This window comes from Semicossyphus pulcher, unplaced genomic scaffold, assembly GCF_022749685.1.
Source record: "Semicossyphus pulcher isolate SPU_LCO1_2020_fin unplaced genomic scaffold, fSemPul1.0.p SCAF_24, whole genome shotgun sequence".
In the NCBI taxonomy this organism is placed as follows: Eukaryota; Metazoa; Chordata; class Actinopteri; order Labriformes; family Labridae; genus Semicossyphus; species Semicossyphus pulcher.
The window spans coordinates 13,136,167-13,152,819 of record NW_027211698.1 but is presented as its reverse complement, the minus strand read 5'-3'; the positions used below and the strand labels follow the sequence as shown (position 1 = coordinate 13,152,819).

The window sequence follows — 16,653 nt, the reverse complement described above, 5'->3', positions numbered from 1 at the left end:
CAGAAATTACACTTTTACTTTCTTACCTGATTTATTTGTCGGACAAATTTGGAAACTTGTCCAAAACAGGCCGGTTAGCTCAGATGGTTCGAGCGTGGTGCTAATAACGCCAAGGTCATGGGTTCGATCCCCATACTGGCCATTGACTGAGAGATGGATGTAACAGTGCGACCAACAGTCAATTCTTTAAAAGCTTATCAAAGACTGATGTCAGCTTTGATCTGAATTCAAACGTGCCTTACCAACAGAAGAGAATCTTTCTCCTGCTTTGGTTCTCACGAAACCACTTGCACAAACCAGTCAAGAGAAGAAACATCCCAAAATGTGAACAAAGACATGCTTTGCACGACCACGTGGCCTAATGGACAAGGCGTCTGACTTCGGATCAGAAGATTGAGGGTTCAAGTCCCTTCGTGGTTGAAAGACCAGCTTTATATGAGGCAATACCCCCAGAAATTACACTTTTACTTTCTTACCTGATTTATTTGCCGGACAAATTTGGAAACTTGTCCAAAACAGGCCGGTTAGCTCAGATGGTTAGAGCGTGGTGCTAATAACGCCAAGGTCATGGGTTCGATCCCCATACTGGCCATTGACTGAGAGATGGATGTAACGGTGCGGCCAACAGTCATTCCTTTAAAAGCTTATCAAAGACTGATGTCAGCTTTGATCTGAATTCAAACGTGCCTGACCAACAAAAGACAATCTTTATCCTGCTTTGGTTCTCAGGAAACCACTTGCACAAACCAGTCAAGAGAAGAAACATCCCAAAATGTGAACAAAGACATGCTTTGCACGACCACGTGGCCTAATGGACAAGGCGTCTGACTTCGGATCAGAAGATTGAGGGTTCAAGTCCCTTCGTGGTTGAAAGACCAGCTTTATATGAGGCAATACCCCCAGAAATTACACTTTTACTTTCTTACCTGATTTATTTGCCGGACAAATTTGGAAACTTGTCCAAAACAGGCCGGTTAGCTCAGATGGTTAGAGCGTGGTGCTAATAACGCCAAGGTCATGGGTTCGATCCCCATACTGGCCATTGACTGAGAGATGGATGTAACGGTGCGGCCAACAGTCATTCCTTTAAAAGCTTATCAAAGACTGATGTCAGCTTTGATCTGAATTCAAACGTGCCTGACCAACAAAAGAGAATCTTTATCCTGCTTTGGTTCTCAGGAAACCACTTGCACAAACCAGTCAAGAGAAGAAACATCCCAAAATGTGAACAAAGACATGCTTTGCACGACCACGTGGCCTAATGGACAAGGCGTCTGACTTCGGATCAGAAGATTGAGGGTTCGAGTCCCTTCGTGGTTGAAAGACCAGCTTTATATGAGGCAATACCCCCAGAAATTACACTTTTACTTTCTTACCTGATTTATTTCTCGGACAAATTTGGAAACTTGTCCAAAACAGGCCGGTTAGCTCAGATGGTTAGAGCGTGGTGCTAATAACGCCAAGGTCATGGGTTCGATCCCCATACTGGCCATTGACTGAGAGATGGATGTAACGGTGCGGCCAACAGTCATTCCTTTAAAAGCTTATCAAAGACTGATGTCAGCTATCATCTGAATTCAAACGTGCCTGACCAACAAAAGACAATCTTTCTCCTGCTTTGGTTCTCAGGAAACCACTTGCACAAACCAGTCAAGAGAAGAAACATCCCAAAATGTGAACAAAGACATGCTTTGCACGACCACGTGGCCTAATGGACAAGGCGTCTGACTTCGGATCAGAAGATTGAGGGTTCGAGTCCCTTCGTGGTTGAAAGACCAGCTTTATATGAGGCAATACCCCCAGAAATTACACTTTTACTTTCTTACCTGATTTATTTCTCGGACAAATTTGGAGACTTGTCCAAAACAGGCCGGTTAGCTCAGATGGTTAGAGCGTGGTGCTAATAACGCCAAGGTCATGGGTTCGATCCCCATACTGGCCATTGACTGAGAGATGGATGTAACGGAGTGGCCAACAGTCAATTCTTTAAAAGCTTATCAAAGACTGATGTCAGCTTTGATCTGAATTCAAACGTGCCTGACCAACAGAAGAGAATCTTTCTCCTGCTTTGGTTCTCAGGAAACCACTTGCACAAACCAGTCAAGAGAAGAAACATCCCAAAATGTGAACAAAGACATGCTTTGCACGACCACGTGGCCTAATGGACAAGGCGTCTGACTTCGGATCAGAAGATTGAGGGTTCGAGTCCCTTCGTGGTTGAAAGACCAGCTTTATATGAGGCAATACCCCCAGAAATTACACTTTTACTTTCTTACCTGATTTATTTCTCGGACAAATTTGGAAACTTGTCCAAAACAGGCCGGTTAGCTCAGATGGTTAGAGCGTGGTGCTAATAACGCCAAGGTCATGGGTTTGATCCCCATACTGGCCATTGACTGAGAGATGGATGTAACGGTGCGGCCAACAGTCATTCCTTTAAAAGCTTATCAAAGACTGATGTCAGCTATCATCTGAATTCAAACGTGCCTGACCAACAAAAGAGAATCTTTCTCCTGCTTTGGTTCTCAGGAAACCACTTGCACAAACCAGTCAAGAGAAGAAACATCCCAAAATGTGAACAAAGACATGCTTTGCACGACCACGTGGCCTAATGGACAAGGCGTCTGACTTCGGATCAGAAGATTGAGGGTTCGAGTCCCTTCGTGGTTGAAAGACCAGCTTTATATGAGGCAATACCCCCAGAAATTACACTTTTACTTTCTTACCTGATTTATTTGTCGGACAAATTTGGAAACTTGTCCAAAACAGGCCGGTTAGCTCAGATGGTTCGAGCGTGGTGCTAATAACGCCAAGGTCATGGGTTCGATCCCCATACTGGCCATTGACTGAGAGATGGATGTAACAGTGCGACCAACAGTCAATTCTTTAAAAGCTTATCAAAGACTGATGTCAGCTTTGATCTGAATTCAAACGTGCCTTACCAACAGAAGAGAATCTTTCTCCTGCTTTGGTTCTCACGAAACCACTTGCACAAACCAGTCAAGAGAAGAAACATCCCAAAATGTGAACAAAGACATGCTTTGCACGACCACGTGGCCTAATGGACAAGGCGTCTGACTTCGGATCAGAAGATTGAGGGTTCAAGTCCCTTCGTGGTTGAAAGACCAGCTTTATATGAGGCAATACCCCCAGAAATTACACTTTTACTTTCTTACCTGATTTATTTGCCGGACAAATTTGGAAACTTGTCCAAAACAGGCCGGTTAGCTCAGATGGTTAGAGCGTGGTGCTAATAACGCCAAGGTCATGGGTTCGATCCCCATACTGGCCATTGACTGAGAGATGGATGTAACGGTGCGGCCAACAGTCATTCCTTTAAAAGCTTATCAAAGACTGATGTCAGCTTTGATCTGAATTCAAACGTGCCTGACCAACAAAAGAGAATCTTTATCCTGCTTTGGTTCTCAGGAAACCACTTGCACAAACCAGTCAAGAGAAGAAACATCCCAAAATGTGAACAAAGACATGCTTTGCACGACCACGTGGCCTAATGGACAAGGCGTCTGACTTCGGATCAGAAGATTGAGGGTTCGAGTCCCTTCGTGGTTGAAAGACCAGCTTTATATGAGGCAATACCCCCAGAAATTACACTTTTACTTTCTTACCTGATTTATTTCTCGGACAAATTTGGAAACTTGTCCAAAACAGGCCGGTTAGCTCAGATGGTTAGAGCGTGGTGCTAATAACGCCAAGGTCATGGGTTCGATCCCCATACTGGCCATTGACTGAGAGATGGATGTAACAGTGCGGCCAACAGTCATTCCTTTAAAAGCTTATCAAAGACTGATGTCAGCTATCATCTGAATTCAAACGTGCCTGACCAACAAAAGACAATCTTTCTCCTGCTTTGGTTCTCAGGAAACCACTTGCACAAACCAGTCAAGAGAAGAAACATCCCAAAATGTGAACAAAGACATGCTTTGCACGACCACGTGGCCTAATGGACAAGGCGTCTGACTTCAGATCAGAAGATTGAGGGTTCGAGTCCCTTCGTGGTTGAAAGACCAGCTTTATATGAGGCAATACCCCCAGAAATTACACTTTTACTTTCTTACCTGATTTATTTCTCGGACAAATTTGGAGACTTGTCCAAAACAGGCCGGTTAGCTCAGATGGTTAGAGCGTGGTGCTAATAACGCCAAGGTCATGGGTTCGATCCCCATACTGGCCATTGACTGAGAGATGGATGTAACGGAGTGGCCAACAGTCAATTCTTTAAAAGCTTATCAAAGACTGATGTCAGCTTTGATCTGAATTCAAACATGCCTGACCAACAGAAGAGAATCTTTCTCCTGCTTTGGTTCTCAGGAAACCACTTGCACAAACCAGTCAAGAGAAGAAACATCCCAAAATGTGAACAAAGACATGCTTTGCACGACCACGTGGCCTAATGGACAAGGCGTCTGACTTCGGATCAGAAGATTGAGGGTTCGAGTCCCTTCGTGGTTGAAAGACCAGCTTTATATGAGGCAATACCCCCAGAAATTACACTTTTACTTTCTTACCTGATTTATTTGTCGGACAAATTTGGAAACTTGTCCAAAACAGGCCGGTTAGCTCAGATGGTTAGAGCGTGGTGCTAATAACGCCAAGGTCATGGGTTCGATCCCCATACTGGCCATTGACTGAGAGATGGATGTAACGGTGCGGCCAACAGTCATTCCTTTAAAAGCTTATCAAAGACTGATGTCAGCTATCATCTGAATTCAAACGTGCCTGACCAACAAAAGACAATCTTTCTCCTGCTTTGGTTCTCAGGAAACCACTTGCACAAACCAGTCAAGAGACGAAACATCCCAAAATGTGAACAAAGACATGCTTTGCACGACCACGTGGCCTAATGGACAAGGCGTCTGACTTCGGATCAGAAGATTGAGGGTTCGAGTCCCTTCGTGGTTGAAAGACCAGCTTTATATGAGGCAATACCCCCAGAAATTACACTTTTACTTTCTTACCTGATTTATTTCTCGGACAAATTTGGAGACTTGTCCAAAACAGGCCGGTTAGCTCAGATGGTTAGAGCGTGGTGCTAATAACGCCAAGGTCATGGGTTCGATCCCCATACTGGCCATTGACTGAGAGATGGATGTAACGGAGTGGCCAACAGTCAATTCTTTAAAAGCTTATCAAAGACTGATGTCAGCTTTGATCTGAATTCAAACGTGCCTGACCAACAGAAGAGAATCTTTCTCCTGCTTTGGTTCTCAGGAAACCACTTGCACAAACCAGTCAAGAGAAGAAACATCCCAAAATGTGAACAAAGACATGCTTTGCACGACCACGTGGCCTAATGGACAAGGCGTCTGACTTCGGATCAGAAGATTGAGGGTTCGAGTCCCTTCGTGGTTGAAAGACCAGCTTTATATGAGGCAATACCCCCAGAAATTACACTTTTACTTTCTTACCTGATTTATTTCTCGGACAAATTTGGAAACTTGTCCAAAACAGGCCGGTTAGCTCAGATGGTTAGAGCGTGGTGCTAATAACGCCAAGGTCATGGGTTCAATCCCCATACTGGCCATTGACTGAGAGATGGATGTAACAGTGCGGCCAACAGTCATTCCTTTAAAAGCTTATCAAAGACTGATGTCAGCTATCATCTGAATTCAAACGTGCCTGACCAACAAAAGAGAATCTTTCTCCTGCTTTGGTTCTCAGGAAACCACTTGCACAAACCAGTCAAGAGAAGAAACATCCCAAAATGTGAACAAAGACATGCTTTGCATGACCACGTGGCCTAATGGACAAGGCGTCTGACTTCGGATCAGAAGATTGAGGGTTCGAGTCCCTTCGTGGTTGAAAGACCAGCTTTATATGAGGCAATACCCCCAGAAATTACACTTTTACTTTCTTACCTGATTTATTTGTCGGACAAATTTGGAAACTTGTCCAAAGCAGGCCGGTTAGCTCAGATGGTTAGAGCGTGGTGCTAATAACGCCAAGGTCATGGGTTCGATCCCCATACTGGCCATTGACTGAGAGATGGATGTAACGGTGCGGCCAACAGTCATTCCTTTAAAAGCTTATCAAAGACTGATGTCAGCTATCATCTGAATTCAAACGTGCCTGACCAACAAAAGACAATCTTTCTCCTGCTTTGGTTCTCAGGAAACCACTTGCACAAACCAGTCAAGAGAAGAAACATCCCAAAATGTGAACAAAGACATGCTTTGCACGACCACGTGGCCTAATGGACAAGGCGTCTGACTTCGGATCAGAAGATTGAGGGTTCGAGTCCCTTCGTGGTTGAAAGACCAGCTTTATATGAGGCAATACCCCCAGAAATTACACTTTTACTTTCTTACCTGATTTATTTGTCGGACAAATTTGGAAACTTGTCCAAAACAGGCCGGTTAGCTCAGATGGTTAGAGCGTGGTGCTAATAACGCCAAGGTCATGGGTTCAATCCCCATACTGGCCATTGACTGAGACATGGATGTAACGGAGTGGCCAACAGTCAATTCTTTAAAAGCTTAGCAAAGACTGATGTCAGCTTTGATCTGAATTCAAACGTGCCTGACCAACAGAAGAGAATCTTTATCCTGCTTTGGTTCTCAGGAAACCACTTGCACAAACCAGTCAAGAGAATAAACATTCCAAAATGTGAACAAAGACATACTTTGCACGACCACGTGGCCTAATGGACAAGGCGTCTGACTTCGGATCAGAAGATTGAGGGTTCGAGTCCCTTCGTGGTTGAAAGACCAGCTTTATATGAGGCAATACCCCCAGAAATTACACTTTTACTTTCTTACCTGATTTATTTGTCGGACAAATTTGGAAACTTGTCCAAAACAGGCCGGTTAGCTCAGATGGTTAGAGCGTGGTGCTAATAACGCCAAGGTCATGGGTTCGATCCCCATACTGGCCATTGACTGAGAGATGGATGTAACGGAGTGGCCAACAGTCAATTCTTTAAAAGCTTATCAAAGACTGATGTCAGCTTTGATCTGAATTCAAACGTGCCTGACCAACAGAAGAGAATCTTTCTCCTGCTTTGGTTCTCAGGAAACCACTTGCACAAACCAGTCAAGAGAAGAAACATCCCAAAATGTGAACAAAGACATGCTTTGCACGACCACGTGGCCTAATGGACAAGGCGTCTGACTTCGGATCAGAAGATTGAGGGTTCGAGTCCCTTCGTGGTTGAAAGACCAGCTTTATATGAGGCAATACCCCCAGAAATTACACTTTTACTTTCTTACCTGATTTATTTCTCGGACAAATTTGGAAACTTGTCCAAAACAGGCCGGTTAGCTCAGATGGTTAGAGCGTGGTGCTAATAACGCCAAGGTCATGGGTTCGATCCCCATACTGGCCATTGACTGAGAGATGGATGTAACGGTGCGGCCAACAGTCATTCCTTTAAAAGCTTATCAAAGACTGATGTCAGCTATCATCTGAATTCAAACGTGCCTGACCAACAAAAGACAATCTTTCTCCTGCTTTGGTTCTCAGGAAACCACTTGCACAAACCAGTCAAGAGAAGAAACATCCCAAAATGTGAACAAAGACATGCTTTGCACGACCACGTGGCCTAATGGACAAGGCGTCTGACTTCGGATCAGAAGATTGAGGCTTCGAGTCCCTTCGTGGTTGAAAGACCAGCTTTATATGAGGCAATACCCCCAGAAATTACACTTTTACTTTCTTACCTGATTTATTTATCGGACAAATTTGGAGACTTGTCCAAAACAGGCCGGTTAGCTCAGATGGTTAGAGCGTGGTGCTAATAACGCCAAGGTCATGGGTTCGATCCCCATACTGGCCATTGACTGAGAGATGGATGTAACGGAGTGGCCAACAGTCAATTCTTTAAAAGCTTATCAAAGACTGATGTCAGCTTTGATCTGAATTCAAACGTGCCTGACCAACAAAAGACAATCTTTCTCCTGCTTTGGTTCTCAGGAAACCACTTGCACAAACCAGTCAAGAGAAGAAACATCCCAAAATGTGAACAAAGACATGCTTTGCACGACCACGTGGCCTAATGGACAAGGCGTCTGACTTCGGATCAGAAGATTGAGGCTTCGAGTCCCTTCGTGGTTGAAAGACCAGCTTTATATGAGGCAATACCCCCAGAAATTACACTTTTACTTTCTTACCTGATTTATTTATCGGACAAATTTGGAGACTTGTCCAAAACAGGCCGGTTAGCTCAGATGGTTAGAGCGTGGTGCTAATAACGCCAAGGTCATGGGTTCGATCCCCATACTGGCCATTGACTGAGAGATGGATGTAACGGAGTGGCCAACAGTCAATTCTTTAAAAGCTTATCAAAGACTGATGTCAGCTTTGATCTGAATTCAAACGTGCCTGACCAACAGAAGAGAATCTTTCTCCTGCTTTGGTTCTCAGGAAACCACTTGCACAAACCAGTCAAGAGAAGAAACATCCCAAAATGTGAACAAAGACATGCTTTGCACGACCACGTGGCCTAATGGACAAGGCGTCTGACTTCGGATCAGAAGATTGAGGGTTCGAGTCCCTTCGTGGTTGAAAGACCAGCTTTATATGAGGCAATACCCCCAGAAATTACACTTTTACTTTCTTACCTGATTTATTTGTCGGACAAATTTGGAAACTTGTCCAAAACAGGCCGGTTAGCTCAGATGGTTAGAGCGTGGTGCTAATAACGCCAAGGTCATGGGTTCGATCCCCATACTGGCCATTGACTGAGAGATGGATGTAACGGTGCGGCCAACAGTCATTCCTTTAAAAGCTTATCAAAGACTGATGTCAGCTATCATCTGAATTCAAACGTGCCTGACCAACAAAAGACAATCTTTCTCCTGCTTTGGTTCTCAGGAAACCACTTGCACAAACCAGTCAAGAGAAGAAACATCCCAAAATGTGAACAAAGACATGCTTTGCACGACCACGTGGCCTAATGGACAAGGCGTCTGACTTCGGATCAGAAGATTGAGGGTTCGAGTCCCTTCGTGGTTGAAAGACCAGCTTTATATGAGGCAATACCCCCAGAAATTACCCTTTTACTTTCTTACCTGATTTATTTCTCGGACAAATTTGGAAACTTGTCCAAAACAGGCCGGTTAGCTCAGATGGTTAGAGCGTGGTGCTAATAACGCCAAGGTCATGGGTTCGATCCCCATACTGGCCATTGACTGAGAGATGGATGTAACGGTGCGGCCAACAGTCATTCCTTTAAAAGCTTATCAAAGACTGATGTCAGCTATCATCTGAATTCAAACGTGCCTGACCAACAAAAGACAATCTTTCTCCTGCTTTGGTTCTCAGGAAACCACTTGCACAAACCAGTCAAGAGAAGAAACATCCCAAAATGTGAACAAAGACATGCTTTGCACGACCACGTGGCCTAATGGACAAGGCGTCTGACTTCGGATCAGAAGATTGAGGGTTCGAGTCCCTTCGTGGTTGAAAGACCAGCTTTATATGAGGCAATACCCCCAGAAATTACACTTTTACTTTCTTACCTGATTTATTTGTCGGACAAATTTGGAAACTTGTCCAAAACAGGCCGGTTAGCTCAGATGGTTAGAGCGTGGTGCTAATAACGCCAAGGTCATGGGTTCGATCCCCATACTGGCCATTGACTGAGAGATGGATGTAACGGTGCGGCCAACAGTCATTCCTTTAAAAGCTTATCAAAGACTGATGTCAGCTATCATCTGAATTCAAACGTGCCTGACCAACAAAAGACAATCTTTCTGCTGCTTTGGTTCTCAGGAAACCACTTGCACAAACCAGTCAAGAGAAGAAACATCCCAAAATGTGAACAAAGACATGCTTTGCACGACCACGTGGCCTAATGGACAAGGCGTCTGACTTCGGATCAGAAGATTGAGGGTTCGAGTCCCTTCGTGGTTGAAAGACCAGCTTTATATGAGGCAATACCCCCAGAAATTACACTTTTACTTTCTTACCTGATTTATTTCTCGGACAAATTTGGAAACTTGTCCAAAACAGGCCGGTTAGCTCAGATGGTTAGAGTAACGCCAAGGTCATGGGTTCGATCCCCATACTGGCCATTGACTGAGACATGGATGTAACGGTGCGGCCAACAGTCATTCCCTTAAAAGCTTATCAAAGACTGATGTCAGCTATCATCTGAATTCAAATGTGCCTGACCAACAGAAGACAATCTTTCTCCTGCTTTGGTTCTCAGGAAACCACTTGCACAAACCAGTCAAGAGAAGAAACATCCCAAAATGTGAACAAAGACATGCTTTGCACGACCACGTGGCCTAATGGACAAGGCGTCTGACTTCGGATCAGAAGATTGAGGGTTCGAGTCCCTTCGTGGTTGAAAGACCAGCTTTATATGAGGCAATACCCCCAGAAATTACACTTTTACTTTCTTACCTGATTTATTTCTCGGACAAATTTGGAAACTTGTCCAAAACAGGCCGGTTAGCTCAGATGGTTAGAGCGTGGTGCTAATAACGCCAAGGTCATGGGTTCGATCCCCATACTGGCCATTGACTGACACATGGATGTAACGGTGCGGCCAACAGTCATTCCTTTAAAAGCTTATCAAAGACTGATGTCAGACTGCATCAGTCAAGACTGCCTGACCAACAAAAGACAATCTTTCTCCTGCTTTGGTTCTCAGGAAACCACTTGCACAAACCAGTCAAGAGAAGAAACATCCCAAAATGTGAACAAAGACATGCTTTGCACGACCACGTGGCCTAATGGACAAGGCGTCTGACTTCGGATCAGAAGATTGAGGGTTCGAGTCCCTTCGTGGTTGAAAGACCAGCTTTATATGAGGCAATACCCCCAGAAATTACACTTTTACTTTCTTACCTGATTTATTTCTCGGACAAATTTGGAAACTTGTCCAAAACAGGCCGGTTAGCTCAGATGGTTAGAGCGTGGTGCTAATAACGCCAAGGTCATGGGTTCGATCCCCATACTGGCCATTGACTGAGAGATGGATGTAACGGTGCGGCCAACAGTCATTCCTTTAAAAGCTTATCAAAGACTGATGTCAGCTATCATCTGAATTCAAACGTGCCTGACCAACAGAAGAGAATCTTTCTCCTGCTTTGGTTCTCAGGAAACCACTTGCACAAACCAGTCAAGAGAAGAAACATCCCAAAATGTGAACAAAGACATGCTTTGCACAACCACGTGGCCTAATGGACAAGGCGTCTGACTTCGGATCAGAAGATTGAGGGTTCGAGTCCCTTCGTGGTTGAAAGACCAGCTTTATATGAGGCAATACCCCCAGAAATTACACTTTTACTTTCTTACCTGATTTATTTCTCGGACAAATTTGGAAACTTGTCCAAAACAGGCCGGTTAGCTCAGATGGTTAGAGCGTGGTGCTAATAACGCCAAGGTCATGGGTTCGATCCCCATACTGGCCATTGACTGAGAGATGGATGTAACGGTGCGGCCAACAGTCATTCCTTTAAAAGCTTATCAAAGACTGATGTCAGCTATCATCTGAATTCAAACGTGCCTGACCAACAAAAGACAATCTTTCTGCTGCTTTGGTTCTCAGGAAACCACTTGCACAAACCAGTCAAGAGAAGAAACATCCCAAAATGTGAACAAAGACATGCTTTGCACGACCACGTGGCCTAATGGACAAGGCGTCTGACTTCGGATCAGAAGATTGAGGGTTCGAGTCCCTTCGTGGTTGAAAGACCAGCTTTATATGAGGCAATACCCCCAGAAATTACACTTTTACTTTCTTACCTGATTTATTTCTCGGACAAATTTGGAGACTTGTCCAAAACAGGCCGGTTAGCTCAGATGGTTAGAGTAACGCCAAGGTCATGGGTTCGATCCCCATACTGGCCATTGACTGAGACATGGATGTAACGGTGCGGCCAACAGTCATTCCCTTAAAAGCTTATCAAAGACTGATGTCAGCTATCATCTGAATTCAAACGTGCCTGACCAACAAAAGACAATCTTTCTCCTGCTTTGGTTCTCAGGAAACCACTTGCACAAACCAGTCAAGAGAAGAAACATCCCAAAATGTGAACAAAGACATGCTTTGCACGACCACGTGGCCTAATGGACAAGGCGTCTGACTTCGGATCAGAAGATTGAGGGTTCGAGTCCCTTCGTAGTTGAAAGACCAGCTTTATATGAGGCAATACCCCCAGAAATTACACTTTTACTTTCTTACCTGATTTATTTATCGGACAAATTTGGAAACTTGTCCAAAACAGGCCGGTTAGCTCAGATGGTTAGAGCGTGGTGCTAATAACGCCAAGGTCATGGGTTCGATCCCCATACTGGCCATTGACTGACACATGGATGTAACGGTGCGGCCAACAGTCATTCCTTTAAAAGCTTATCAAAGACTGATGTCAGCTATCATCTGAATTCAAACGTGCCTGACCAACAAAAGACAATCTTTCTCCTGCTTTGGTTCTCAGGAAACCACTTGCACAAACCAGTCAAGAGAAGAAACATCCCAAAATGTGAACAAAGACATGCTTTGCACGACCACGTGGCCTAATGGACAAGGCGTCTGACTTCGGATCAGAAGATTGAGGGTTCGAGTCCCTTCGTGGTTGAAAGACCAGCTTTATATGAGGCAATACCCCCAGAAATTACACTTTTACTTTCTTACCTGATTTATTTGTCGGACAAATTTGGAAACTTGTCCAAAACAGGCCGGTTAGCTCAGATGGTTAGAGCGTGGTGCTAATAACGCCAAGGTCATGGGTTCGATCCCCATACTGGCCATTGACTGAGAGATGGATGTAACGGTGCGGCCAACAGTCATTCCTTTAAAAGCTTATCAAAGACTGATGTCAGCTATCATCTGAATTCAAACGTGCCTGACCAACAAAAGACAATCTTTCTCCTGCTTTGGTTCTCAGGAAACCACTTGCACAAACCAGTCAAGAGAAGAAACATCCCAAAATGTGAACAAAGACATGCTTTGCACGACCACGTGGCCTAATGGACAAGGCGTCTGACTTCGGATCAGAAGATTGAGGGTTCGAGTCCCTTCGTGGTTGAAAGACCAGCTTTATATGAGGCAATACCCCCAGAAATTACACTTTTACTTTCTTACCTGATTTATTTCTCGGACAAATTTGGAAACTTGTCCAAAACAGGCCGGTTAGCTCAGATGGTTAGAGTAACGCCAAGGTCATGGGTTCGATCCCCATACTGGCCATTGACTGAGACATGGATGTAACGGTGCGGCCAACAGTCATTCCCTTAAAAGCTTATCAAAGACTGATGTCAGCTATCATCTGAATTCAAACGTGCCTGACCAACAGAAGACAATCTTTCTCCTGCTTTGGTTCTCAGGAAACCACTTGCACAAACCAGTCAAGAGAAGAAACATCCCAAAATGTGAACAAAGACATGCTTTGCACGACCACGTGGCCTAATGGACAAGGCGTCTGACTTCGGATCAGAAGATTGAGGGTTCGAGTCCCTTCGTGGTTGAAAGACCAGCTTTATATGAGGCAATACCCCCAGAAATTACACTTTTACTTTCTTACCTGATTTATTTATCGGACAAATTTGGAAACTTGTCCAAAACAGGCCGGTTAGCTCAGATGGTTAGAGCGTGGTGCTAATAACGCCAAGGTCATGGGTTCGATCCCCATACTGGCCATTGACTGACACATGGATGTAACGGTGCGGCCAACAGTCATTCCTTTAAAAGCTTATCAAAGACTGATGTCAGACTGCATCAGTCAAGACTGCCTGACCAACAAAAGACAATTTTTCTGCTGCTTTGGTTCTCAGGAAACCACTTGCACAAACCAGTCAAGAGAATAAACATTCCAAAATGTGAACAAACACATGCTTTGCACAACCACGTGGCCTAATGGACAAGGCATCTGACTTCGGATCAGAAGATTGAGGGTTCGAGTCCCTTCGTGGTTGAAAGACCAGCTTTATGAGGCAAAATCCCCAGAAATTACACTTTTACTTTCTTACCTGATTTATTTGTCGGACAAATTTGGAAACTTGTCCAAAGCAGGCCGGTTAGCTCAGATGGTTAGAGCGTGGTGCTAATAATGCCAAGGTTATGGTTCATTGAGATAGTTGGAGGAGTTACTTTTGCATTATTTGCATTATTTTTATTTTTCAAAGATCACATAGTATTAAAGTTTTAGAAGAAAGAATGATTATGTCAACATTTGAGGCATAAACTGTGGCTTACAGTAGGATTACATGCATGAATTATGTAACATTCTAGTTAAGATTCTAAAACAGACAAGCCAAGCACTTAAGGGTGTAATATTAAACAATATTTGGTCTGGCACTTATTAGCCACCACTCATGCATTAATTATGGAGCTAGAACCAGGAGGCAATTAGCCAAGCATATAATCAAGACAAGCTGGGGAATAGCTTGACTGTTGCTCTATGAAATTAAAAAAGTATGCAGATACAGTATAACCCCTGAAGCATGAATAATATCTGTTTTCGTCAACACATACAGATTTGCAGGGAACAACAAGTCACTCTGATAACTGGCTGCTGTTAGCCTTGATGTTAGCAAGAGCAATTGGTTTCTTAGCCTGGCACAAAATTATTTATTACATTAAACCCAATAGTTTCAAATCTCACCTGAACTTCTATTTAAGATGTCCTTTGTAGTTCCGGTCCATTCAGTAAAGAATAAAAAGCCAAAATATATTTCCTGAGGAAAGGAAAATTGCCATTATGAATGCGAGGAATATAAGCAAAACAGAGAGTGTTAGGCTGACCAAAGCATGTAAGCTAATCAAAAGAATGTTAGCTTAAAAAAGGATGTTAGCTACAAAAACCATTGTTAAAAAAGAGCTAAACAAAATAATAAGCTAAACAATCAATAGAATGAAAGAATATTAGCTTAAAAATGGAATTTTAGCTAAACAAACAAATGTTAGATACAAAAGAACAATACCCTAATAAAAGAATAATAGCTTAAAGTGATAATCTCGAAGTTCTCAGTTTTGTTCTATTTGGCGGCACCTAGTGGCGCTAAGGGGCAGTTGCGGGCGCATTCGTCCCAGATGACCAGATGTCTACAGTTGGCTCCCTTTGTTCCGGTTGTAACTCTTGATTTTCCTTGCTGACGGTAGCTTTCCATTTTAGATTGTTTGCTTTCATCTGGGCGTCGAGTTCACCCAACCAGCAGTGGGTGATGGAAAACGTATAACAAACCACTTGTGATTTTTTCCATGAAAGTCGCACCAGAGCTTGGGCTATAGGCTCAATCACTATTGTGTTACCTCATTCAGCAATAGATAGTGACTTAACAGAGATTTATTTAAATGAAAAACTTTATTATTACTTTAACAAAAGAATAAAGAATAAAAGCTGAACATAAGAATGTTTCCTGAATAAAGAACGCTGGCTTTTTGCTAAACAAAATAATGGTACCTAAACCACAGAATGTTAGCTAAAGAAAGGAACATTAGAGAGGGGTCCAAATGCAGACCTCCGGCACCTAGTTCTGTGAGCCAATGGGGTTTGAGCATGGGCACACGTGACCTCCATGTTTAAGCACTAGCTCATTGCCAGTGTTGCCAACTTGGTGACTTTCTCACTAAATCTGGCGACTTTCCAAATCCTCTTGGCGACTTTTTTTTTAAAAGCGACTAGCAACAAATCTAGCGACTTTTTCTGGTGTTATTGGAGACTTTTCTGGATAACGATCAGCAGGTGCTGCCGTGAGCCCCTCCCCCGTCCCAAAGCACTCACTGGCGGTCAGTCTCACAGTAGCCTCGCGCAGCAGTCCCAGCTACAGTCAGAGCGCAGAGGAGACCCACACCACTCCGTGTCCACACTGCAATGAATCGCGCGTGCGCAAAACCGCCTCTGATCCCGCCCTGGCTTACAGAGCGGGATGCAAGAGTAAATGTTTTTTTATAAATTTGGTATTCTAACATTTAACAATACAGGATAAAATCGATACATGTAATGTGGGTCTAAACAAAGCATTAGTCAAGTTATTTTGAGAAGTGATGGCCGATTTCAATGGCAAAATAAAAAAACAAACAAACCAAGAATCAAAAGAAGAAAGTTCATTTATAGTTCTAAACATATTTAGGGTGTTTTTTACTCACTTTCTGTCTCTCACACGACGTCATTCCTCTCTCCTACAGCGTCCATTACAATTACATGCAAATGGTCAATTTTTCCAATTAGGCGATGACATCATTTAACGACTTCTAGCGACTTTTAGGGCAGCCAATAGCTACTTTCCTTACTGAGTTGGCAACATTGCTCATAGCCGCTAGCATCTGGCTTTCCAATGCAGTTTTATAAAATAAATAAACAATGTGTGCTCTGCAAGTAACTATAAAACTAAAACGCTGTCACTTTCCTGATCCATGAAAATATAATACATCCTCCCGCATGAGGTACCTGAGCAGAGAGGTCTGAGTTACCTGAGCAGAGATGTCTGGGGTACCTGAGTAGGGAGGTCTCTGGGTGCGTGAGGAGAGACGTCTGAGCTACTGCATATGGACCCTCCTGGAACATTAGTCTGATAAAAAATAAAAAATAAAGCCCAACAGAAGAATGTCAGCTAAACAGACTAATGTTAGCTCAACAAAAGAAAAGTAGCTAACCGTTAAATAAAAAAAATGTTAGCTAAACCAAAAAATCATAGCTTAACAAAAGAAAATGTCAACTTGAGAACCCAATGTTAGCTAAACCAACT

The 16,653-nt window shown here is 43.5% G+C and overlaps 58 non-coding genes across 58 annotated transcripts; all 58 read left to right on the top strand.

The window, feature by feature from the left end:
* The first annotated feature begins 68 nt into the window (after positions 1 to 68).
* Positions 69 to 142, top strand: trnai-aau (transfer RNA isoleucine (anticodon AAU)). Its single transcript has one exon. It is a non-coding gene; the product is annotated as a tRNA-Ile (tRNA).
* A 205-nt stretch (positions 143 to 347) lies between these two features.
* Positions 348 to 420, top strand: trnar-ucg (transfer RNA arginine (anticodon UCG)). Its single transcript has one exon. It is a non-coding gene; the product is annotated as a tRNA-Arg (tRNA).
* Positions 421 to 518: 98 nt separating this feature from the next.
* On the top strand, positions 519 to 592 carry trnai-aau (transfer RNA isoleucine (anticodon AAU)). The gene has a single exon. It is a non-coding gene; the product is annotated as a tRNA-Ile (tRNA).
* Positions 593 to 797: 205 nt separating this feature from the next.
* Positions 798 to 870, top strand: trnar-ucg (transfer RNA arginine (anticodon UCG)). The gene has a single exon. It is a non-coding gene; the product is annotated as a tRNA-Arg (tRNA).
* Positions 871 to 968: 98 nt separating this feature from the next.
* Positions 969 to 1,042, top strand: trnai-aau (transfer RNA isoleucine (anticodon AAU)). The gene has a single exon. It is a non-coding gene; the product is annotated as a tRNA-Ile (tRNA).
* Positions 1,043 to 1,247: 205 nt separating this feature from the next.
* Positions 1,248 to 1,320, top strand: trnar-ucg (transfer RNA arginine (anticodon UCG)). Its single transcript has one exon. It is a non-coding gene; the product is annotated as a tRNA-Arg (tRNA).
* Positions 1,321 to 1,418: 98 nt separating this feature from the next.
* trnai-aau (transfer RNA isoleucine (anticodon AAU)) lies at positions 1,419 to 1,492 on the top strand. Its single transcript has one exon. It is a non-coding gene; the product is annotated as a tRNA-Ile (tRNA).
* A 205-nt stretch (positions 1,493 to 1,697) lies between these two features.
* trnar-ucg (transfer RNA arginine (anticodon UCG)) lies at positions 1,698 to 1,770 on the top strand. Its single transcript has one exon. It is a non-coding gene; the product is annotated as a tRNA-Arg (tRNA).
* A 98-nt stretch (positions 1,771 to 1,868) lies between these two features.
* trnai-aau (transfer RNA isoleucine (anticodon AAU)) lies at positions 1,869 to 1,942 on the top strand. The gene has a single exon. It is a non-coding gene; the product is annotated as a tRNA-Ile (tRNA).
* Positions 1,943 to 2,147: 205 nt separating this feature from the next.
* Positions 2,148 to 2,220, top strand: trnar-ucg (transfer RNA arginine (anticodon UCG)). Its single transcript has one exon. It is a non-coding gene; the product is annotated as a tRNA-Arg (tRNA).
* A 98-nt stretch (positions 2,221 to 2,318) lies between these two features.
* trnai-aau (transfer RNA isoleucine (anticodon AAU)) lies at positions 2,319 to 2,392 on the top strand. Its single transcript has one exon. It is a non-coding gene; the product is annotated as a tRNA-Ile (tRNA).
* Positions 2,393 to 2,597: 205 nt separating this feature from the next.
* trnar-ucg (transfer RNA arginine (anticodon UCG)) lies at positions 2,598 to 2,670 on the top strand. The gene has a single exon. It is a non-coding gene; the product is annotated as a tRNA-Arg (tRNA).
* A 98-nt stretch (positions 2,671 to 2,768) lies between these two features.
* Positions 2,769 to 2,842, top strand: trnai-aau (transfer RNA isoleucine (anticodon AAU)). Its single transcript has one exon. It is a non-coding gene; the product is annotated as a tRNA-Ile (tRNA).
* Positions 2,843 to 3,047: 205 nt separating this feature from the next.
* Positions 3,048 to 3,120, top strand: trnar-ucg (transfer RNA arginine (anticodon UCG)). Its single transcript has one exon. It is a non-coding gene; the product is annotated as a tRNA-Arg (tRNA).
* Positions 3,121 to 3,218: 98 nt separating this feature from the next.
* Positions 3,219 to 3,292, top strand: trnai-aau (transfer RNA isoleucine (anticodon AAU)). The gene has a single exon. It is a non-coding gene; the product is annotated as a tRNA-Ile (tRNA).
* A 205-nt stretch (positions 3,293 to 3,497) lies between these two features.
* trnar-ucg (transfer RNA arginine (anticodon UCG)) lies at positions 3,498 to 3,570 on the top strand. Its single transcript has one exon. It is a non-coding gene; the product is annotated as a tRNA-Arg (tRNA).
* Positions 3,571 to 3,668: 98 nt separating this feature from the next.
* trnai-aau (transfer RNA isoleucine (anticodon AAU)) lies at positions 3,669 to 3,742 on the top strand. Its single transcript has one exon. It is a non-coding gene; the product is annotated as a tRNA-Ile (tRNA).
* A 376-nt stretch (positions 3,743 to 4,118) lies between these two features.
* trnai-aau (transfer RNA isoleucine (anticodon AAU)) lies at positions 4,119 to 4,192 on the top strand. Its single transcript has one exon. It is a non-coding gene; the product is annotated as a tRNA-Ile (tRNA).
* A 205-nt stretch (positions 4,193 to 4,397) lies between these two features.
* trnar-ucg (transfer RNA arginine (anticodon UCG)) lies at positions 4,398 to 4,470 on the top strand. The gene has a single exon. It is a non-coding gene; the product is annotated as a tRNA-Arg (tRNA).
* Positions 4,471 to 4,568: 98 nt separating this feature from the next.
* Positions 4,569 to 4,642, top strand: trnai-aau (transfer RNA isoleucine (anticodon AAU)). Its single transcript has one exon. It is a non-coding gene; the product is annotated as a tRNA-Ile (tRNA).
* A 205-nt stretch (positions 4,643 to 4,847) lies between these two features.
* Positions 4,848 to 4,920, top strand: trnar-ucg (transfer RNA arginine (anticodon UCG)). Its single transcript has one exon. It is a non-coding gene; the product is annotated as a tRNA-Arg (tRNA).
* A 98-nt stretch (positions 4,921 to 5,018) lies between these two features.
* trnai-aau (transfer RNA isoleucine (anticodon AAU)) lies at positions 5,019 to 5,092 on the top strand. The gene has a single exon. It is a non-coding gene; the product is annotated as a tRNA-Ile (tRNA).
* Positions 5,093 to 5,297: 205 nt separating this feature from the next.
* trnar-ucg (transfer RNA arginine (anticodon UCG)) lies at positions 5,298 to 5,370 on the top strand. Its single transcript has one exon. It is a non-coding gene; the product is annotated as a tRNA-Arg (tRNA).
* Positions 5,371 to 5,468: 98 nt separating this feature from the next.
* Positions 5,469 to 5,542, top strand: trnai-aau (transfer RNA isoleucine (anticodon AAU)). The gene has a single exon. It is a non-coding gene; the product is annotated as a tRNA-Ile (tRNA).
* Positions 5,543 to 5,747: 205 nt separating this feature from the next.
* trnar-ucg (transfer RNA arginine (anticodon UCG)) lies at positions 5,748 to 5,820 on the top strand. Its single transcript has one exon. It is a non-coding gene; the product is annotated as a tRNA-Arg (tRNA).
* Positions 5,821 to 5,918: 98 nt separating this feature from the next.
* trnai-aau (transfer RNA isoleucine (anticodon AAU)) lies at positions 5,919 to 5,992 on the top strand. Its single transcript has one exon. It is a non-coding gene; the product is annotated as a tRNA-Ile (tRNA).
* Positions 5,993 to 6,197: 205 nt separating this feature from the next.
* Positions 6,198 to 6,270, top strand: trnar-ucg (transfer RNA arginine (anticodon UCG)). The gene has a single exon. It is a non-coding gene; the product is annotated as a tRNA-Arg (tRNA).
* Positions 6,271 to 6,368: 98 nt separating this feature from the next.
* On the top strand, positions 6,369 to 6,442 carry trnai-aau (transfer RNA isoleucine (anticodon AAU)). The gene has a single exon. It is a non-coding gene; the product is annotated as a tRNA-Ile (tRNA).
* Positions 6,443 to 6,647: 205 nt separating this feature from the next.
* On the top strand, positions 6,648 to 6,720 carry trnar-ucg (transfer RNA arginine (anticodon UCG)). The gene has a single exon. It is a non-coding gene; the product is annotated as a tRNA-Arg (tRNA).
* A 98-nt stretch (positions 6,721 to 6,818) lies between these two features.
* trnai-aau (transfer RNA isoleucine (anticodon AAU)) lies at positions 6,819 to 6,892 on the top strand. The gene has a single exon. It is a non-coding gene; the product is annotated as a tRNA-Ile (tRNA).
* Positions 6,893 to 7,097: 205 nt separating this feature from the next.
* On the top strand, positions 7,098 to 7,170 carry trnar-ucg (transfer RNA arginine (anticodon UCG)). The gene has a single exon. It is a non-coding gene; the product is annotated as a tRNA-Arg (tRNA).
* Positions 7,171 to 7,268: 98 nt separating this feature from the next.
* On the top strand, positions 7,269 to 7,342 carry trnai-aau (transfer RNA isoleucine (anticodon AAU)). The gene has a single exon. It is a non-coding gene; the product is annotated as a tRNA-Ile (tRNA).
* Positions 7,343 to 7,547: 205 nt separating this feature from the next.
* trnar-ucg (transfer RNA arginine (anticodon UCG)) lies at positions 7,548 to 7,620 on the top strand. Its single transcript has one exon. It is a non-coding gene; the product is annotated as a tRNA-Arg (tRNA).
* A 98-nt stretch (positions 7,621 to 7,718) lies between these two features.
* Positions 7,719 to 7,792, top strand: trnai-aau (transfer RNA isoleucine (anticodon AAU)). Its single transcript has one exon. It is a non-coding gene; the product is annotated as a tRNA-Ile (tRNA).
* Positions 7,793 to 7,997: 205 nt separating this feature from the next.
* trnar-ucg (transfer RNA arginine (anticodon UCG)) lies at positions 7,998 to 8,070 on the top strand. The gene has a single exon. It is a non-coding gene; the product is annotated as a tRNA-Arg (tRNA).
* A 98-nt stretch (positions 8,071 to 8,168) lies between these two features.
* Positions 8,169 to 8,242, top strand: trnai-aau (transfer RNA isoleucine (anticodon AAU)). Its single transcript has one exon. It is a non-coding gene; the product is annotated as a tRNA-Ile (tRNA).
* Positions 8,243 to 8,447: 205 nt separating this feature from the next.
* On the top strand, positions 8,448 to 8,520 carry trnar-ucg (transfer RNA arginine (anticodon UCG)). Its single transcript has one exon. It is a non-coding gene; the product is annotated as a tRNA-Arg (tRNA).
* Positions 8,521 to 8,618: 98 nt separating this feature from the next.
* trnai-aau (transfer RNA isoleucine (anticodon AAU)) lies at positions 8,619 to 8,692 on the top strand. The gene has a single exon. It is a non-coding gene; the product is annotated as a tRNA-Ile (tRNA).
* A 205-nt stretch (positions 8,693 to 8,897) lies between these two features.
* On the top strand, positions 8,898 to 8,970 carry trnar-ucg (transfer RNA arginine (anticodon UCG)). The gene has a single exon. It is a non-coding gene; the product is annotated as a tRNA-Arg (tRNA).
* Positions 8,971 to 9,068: 98 nt separating this feature from the next.
* On the top strand, positions 9,069 to 9,142 carry trnai-aau (transfer RNA isoleucine (anticodon AAU)). Its single transcript has one exon. It is a non-coding gene; the product is annotated as a tRNA-Ile (tRNA).
* Positions 9,143 to 9,347: 205 nt separating this feature from the next.
* trnar-ucg (transfer RNA arginine (anticodon UCG)) lies at positions 9,348 to 9,420 on the top strand. Its single transcript has one exon. It is a non-coding gene; the product is annotated as a tRNA-Arg (tRNA).
* A 98-nt stretch (positions 9,421 to 9,518) lies between these two features.
* On the top strand, positions 9,519 to 9,592 carry trnai-aau (transfer RNA isoleucine (anticodon AAU)). Its single transcript has one exon. It is a non-coding gene; the product is annotated as a tRNA-Ile (tRNA).
* Positions 9,593 to 9,797: 205 nt separating this feature from the next.
* trnar-ucg (transfer RNA arginine (anticodon UCG)) lies at positions 9,798 to 9,870 on the top strand. Its single transcript has one exon. It is a non-coding gene; the product is annotated as a tRNA-Arg (tRNA).
* Positions 9,871 to 10,236: 366 nt separating this feature from the next.
* Positions 10,237 to 10,309, top strand: trnar-ucg (transfer RNA arginine (anticodon UCG)). Its single transcript has one exon. It is a non-coding gene; the product is annotated as a tRNA-Arg (tRNA).
* Positions 10,310 to 10,407: 98 nt separating this feature from the next.
* Positions 10,408 to 10,481, top strand: trnai-aau (transfer RNA isoleucine (anticodon AAU)). The gene has a single exon. It is a non-coding gene; the product is annotated as a tRNA-Ile (tRNA).
* A 202-nt stretch (positions 10,482 to 10,683) lies between these two features.
* trnar-ucg (transfer RNA arginine (anticodon UCG)) lies at positions 10,684 to 10,756 on the top strand. Its single transcript has one exon. It is a non-coding gene; the product is annotated as a tRNA-Arg (tRNA).
* A 98-nt stretch (positions 10,757 to 10,854) lies between these two features.
* On the top strand, positions 10,855 to 10,928 carry trnai-aau (transfer RNA isoleucine (anticodon AAU)). Its single transcript has one exon. It is a non-coding gene; the product is annotated as a tRNA-Ile (tRNA).
* A 205-nt stretch (positions 10,929 to 11,133) lies between these two features.
* trnar-ucg (transfer RNA arginine (anticodon UCG)) lies at positions 11,134 to 11,206 on the top strand. Its single transcript has one exon. It is a non-coding gene; the product is annotated as a tRNA-Arg (tRNA).
* A 98-nt stretch (positions 11,207 to 11,304) lies between these two features.
* Positions 11,305 to 11,378, top strand: trnai-aau (transfer RNA isoleucine (anticodon AAU)). The gene has a single exon. It is a non-coding gene; the product is annotated as a tRNA-Ile (tRNA).
* A 205-nt stretch (positions 11,379 to 11,583) lies between these two features.
* On the top strand, positions 11,584 to 11,656 carry trnar-ucg (transfer RNA arginine (anticodon UCG)). The gene has a single exon. It is a non-coding gene; the product is annotated as a tRNA-Arg (tRNA).
* Positions 11,657 to 12,022: 366 nt separating this feature from the next.
* trnar-ucg (transfer RNA arginine (anticodon UCG)) lies at positions 12,023 to 12,095 on the top strand. The gene has a single exon. It is a non-coding gene; the product is annotated as a tRNA-Arg (tRNA).
* A 98-nt stretch (positions 12,096 to 12,193) lies between these two features.
* Positions 12,194 to 12,267, top strand: trnai-aau (transfer RNA isoleucine (anticodon AAU)). The gene has a single exon. It is a non-coding gene; the product is annotated as a tRNA-Ile (tRNA).
* Positions 12,268 to 12,472: 205 nt separating this feature from the next.
* On the top strand, positions 12,473 to 12,545 carry trnar-ucg (transfer RNA arginine (anticodon UCG)). Its single transcript has one exon. It is a non-coding gene; the product is annotated as a tRNA-Arg (tRNA).
* Positions 12,546 to 12,643: 98 nt separating this feature from the next.
* trnai-aau (transfer RNA isoleucine (anticodon AAU)) lies at positions 12,644 to 12,717 on the top strand. Its single transcript has one exon. It is a non-coding gene; the product is annotated as a tRNA-Ile (tRNA).
* Positions 12,718 to 12,922: 205 nt separating this feature from the next.
* On the top strand, positions 12,923 to 12,995 carry trnar-ucg (transfer RNA arginine (anticodon UCG)). Its single transcript has one exon. It is a non-coding gene; the product is annotated as a tRNA-Arg (tRNA).
* Positions 12,996 to 13,361: 366 nt separating this feature from the next.
* On the top strand, positions 13,362 to 13,434 carry trnar-ucg (transfer RNA arginine (anticodon UCG)). The gene has a single exon. It is a non-coding gene; the product is annotated as a tRNA-Arg (tRNA).
* A 98-nt stretch (positions 13,435 to 13,532) lies between these two features.
* trnai-aau (transfer RNA isoleucine (anticodon AAU)) lies at positions 13,533 to 13,606 on the top strand. Its single transcript has one exon. It is a non-coding gene; the product is annotated as a tRNA-Ile (tRNA).
* Positions 13,607 to 13,808: 202 nt separating this feature from the next.
* Positions 13,809 to 13,881, top strand: trnar-ucg (transfer RNA arginine (anticodon UCG)). The gene has a single exon. It is a non-coding gene; the product is annotated as a tRNA-Arg (tRNA).
* The last annotated feature ends 2,772 nt before the right edge of the window (positions 13,882 to 16,653 follow it).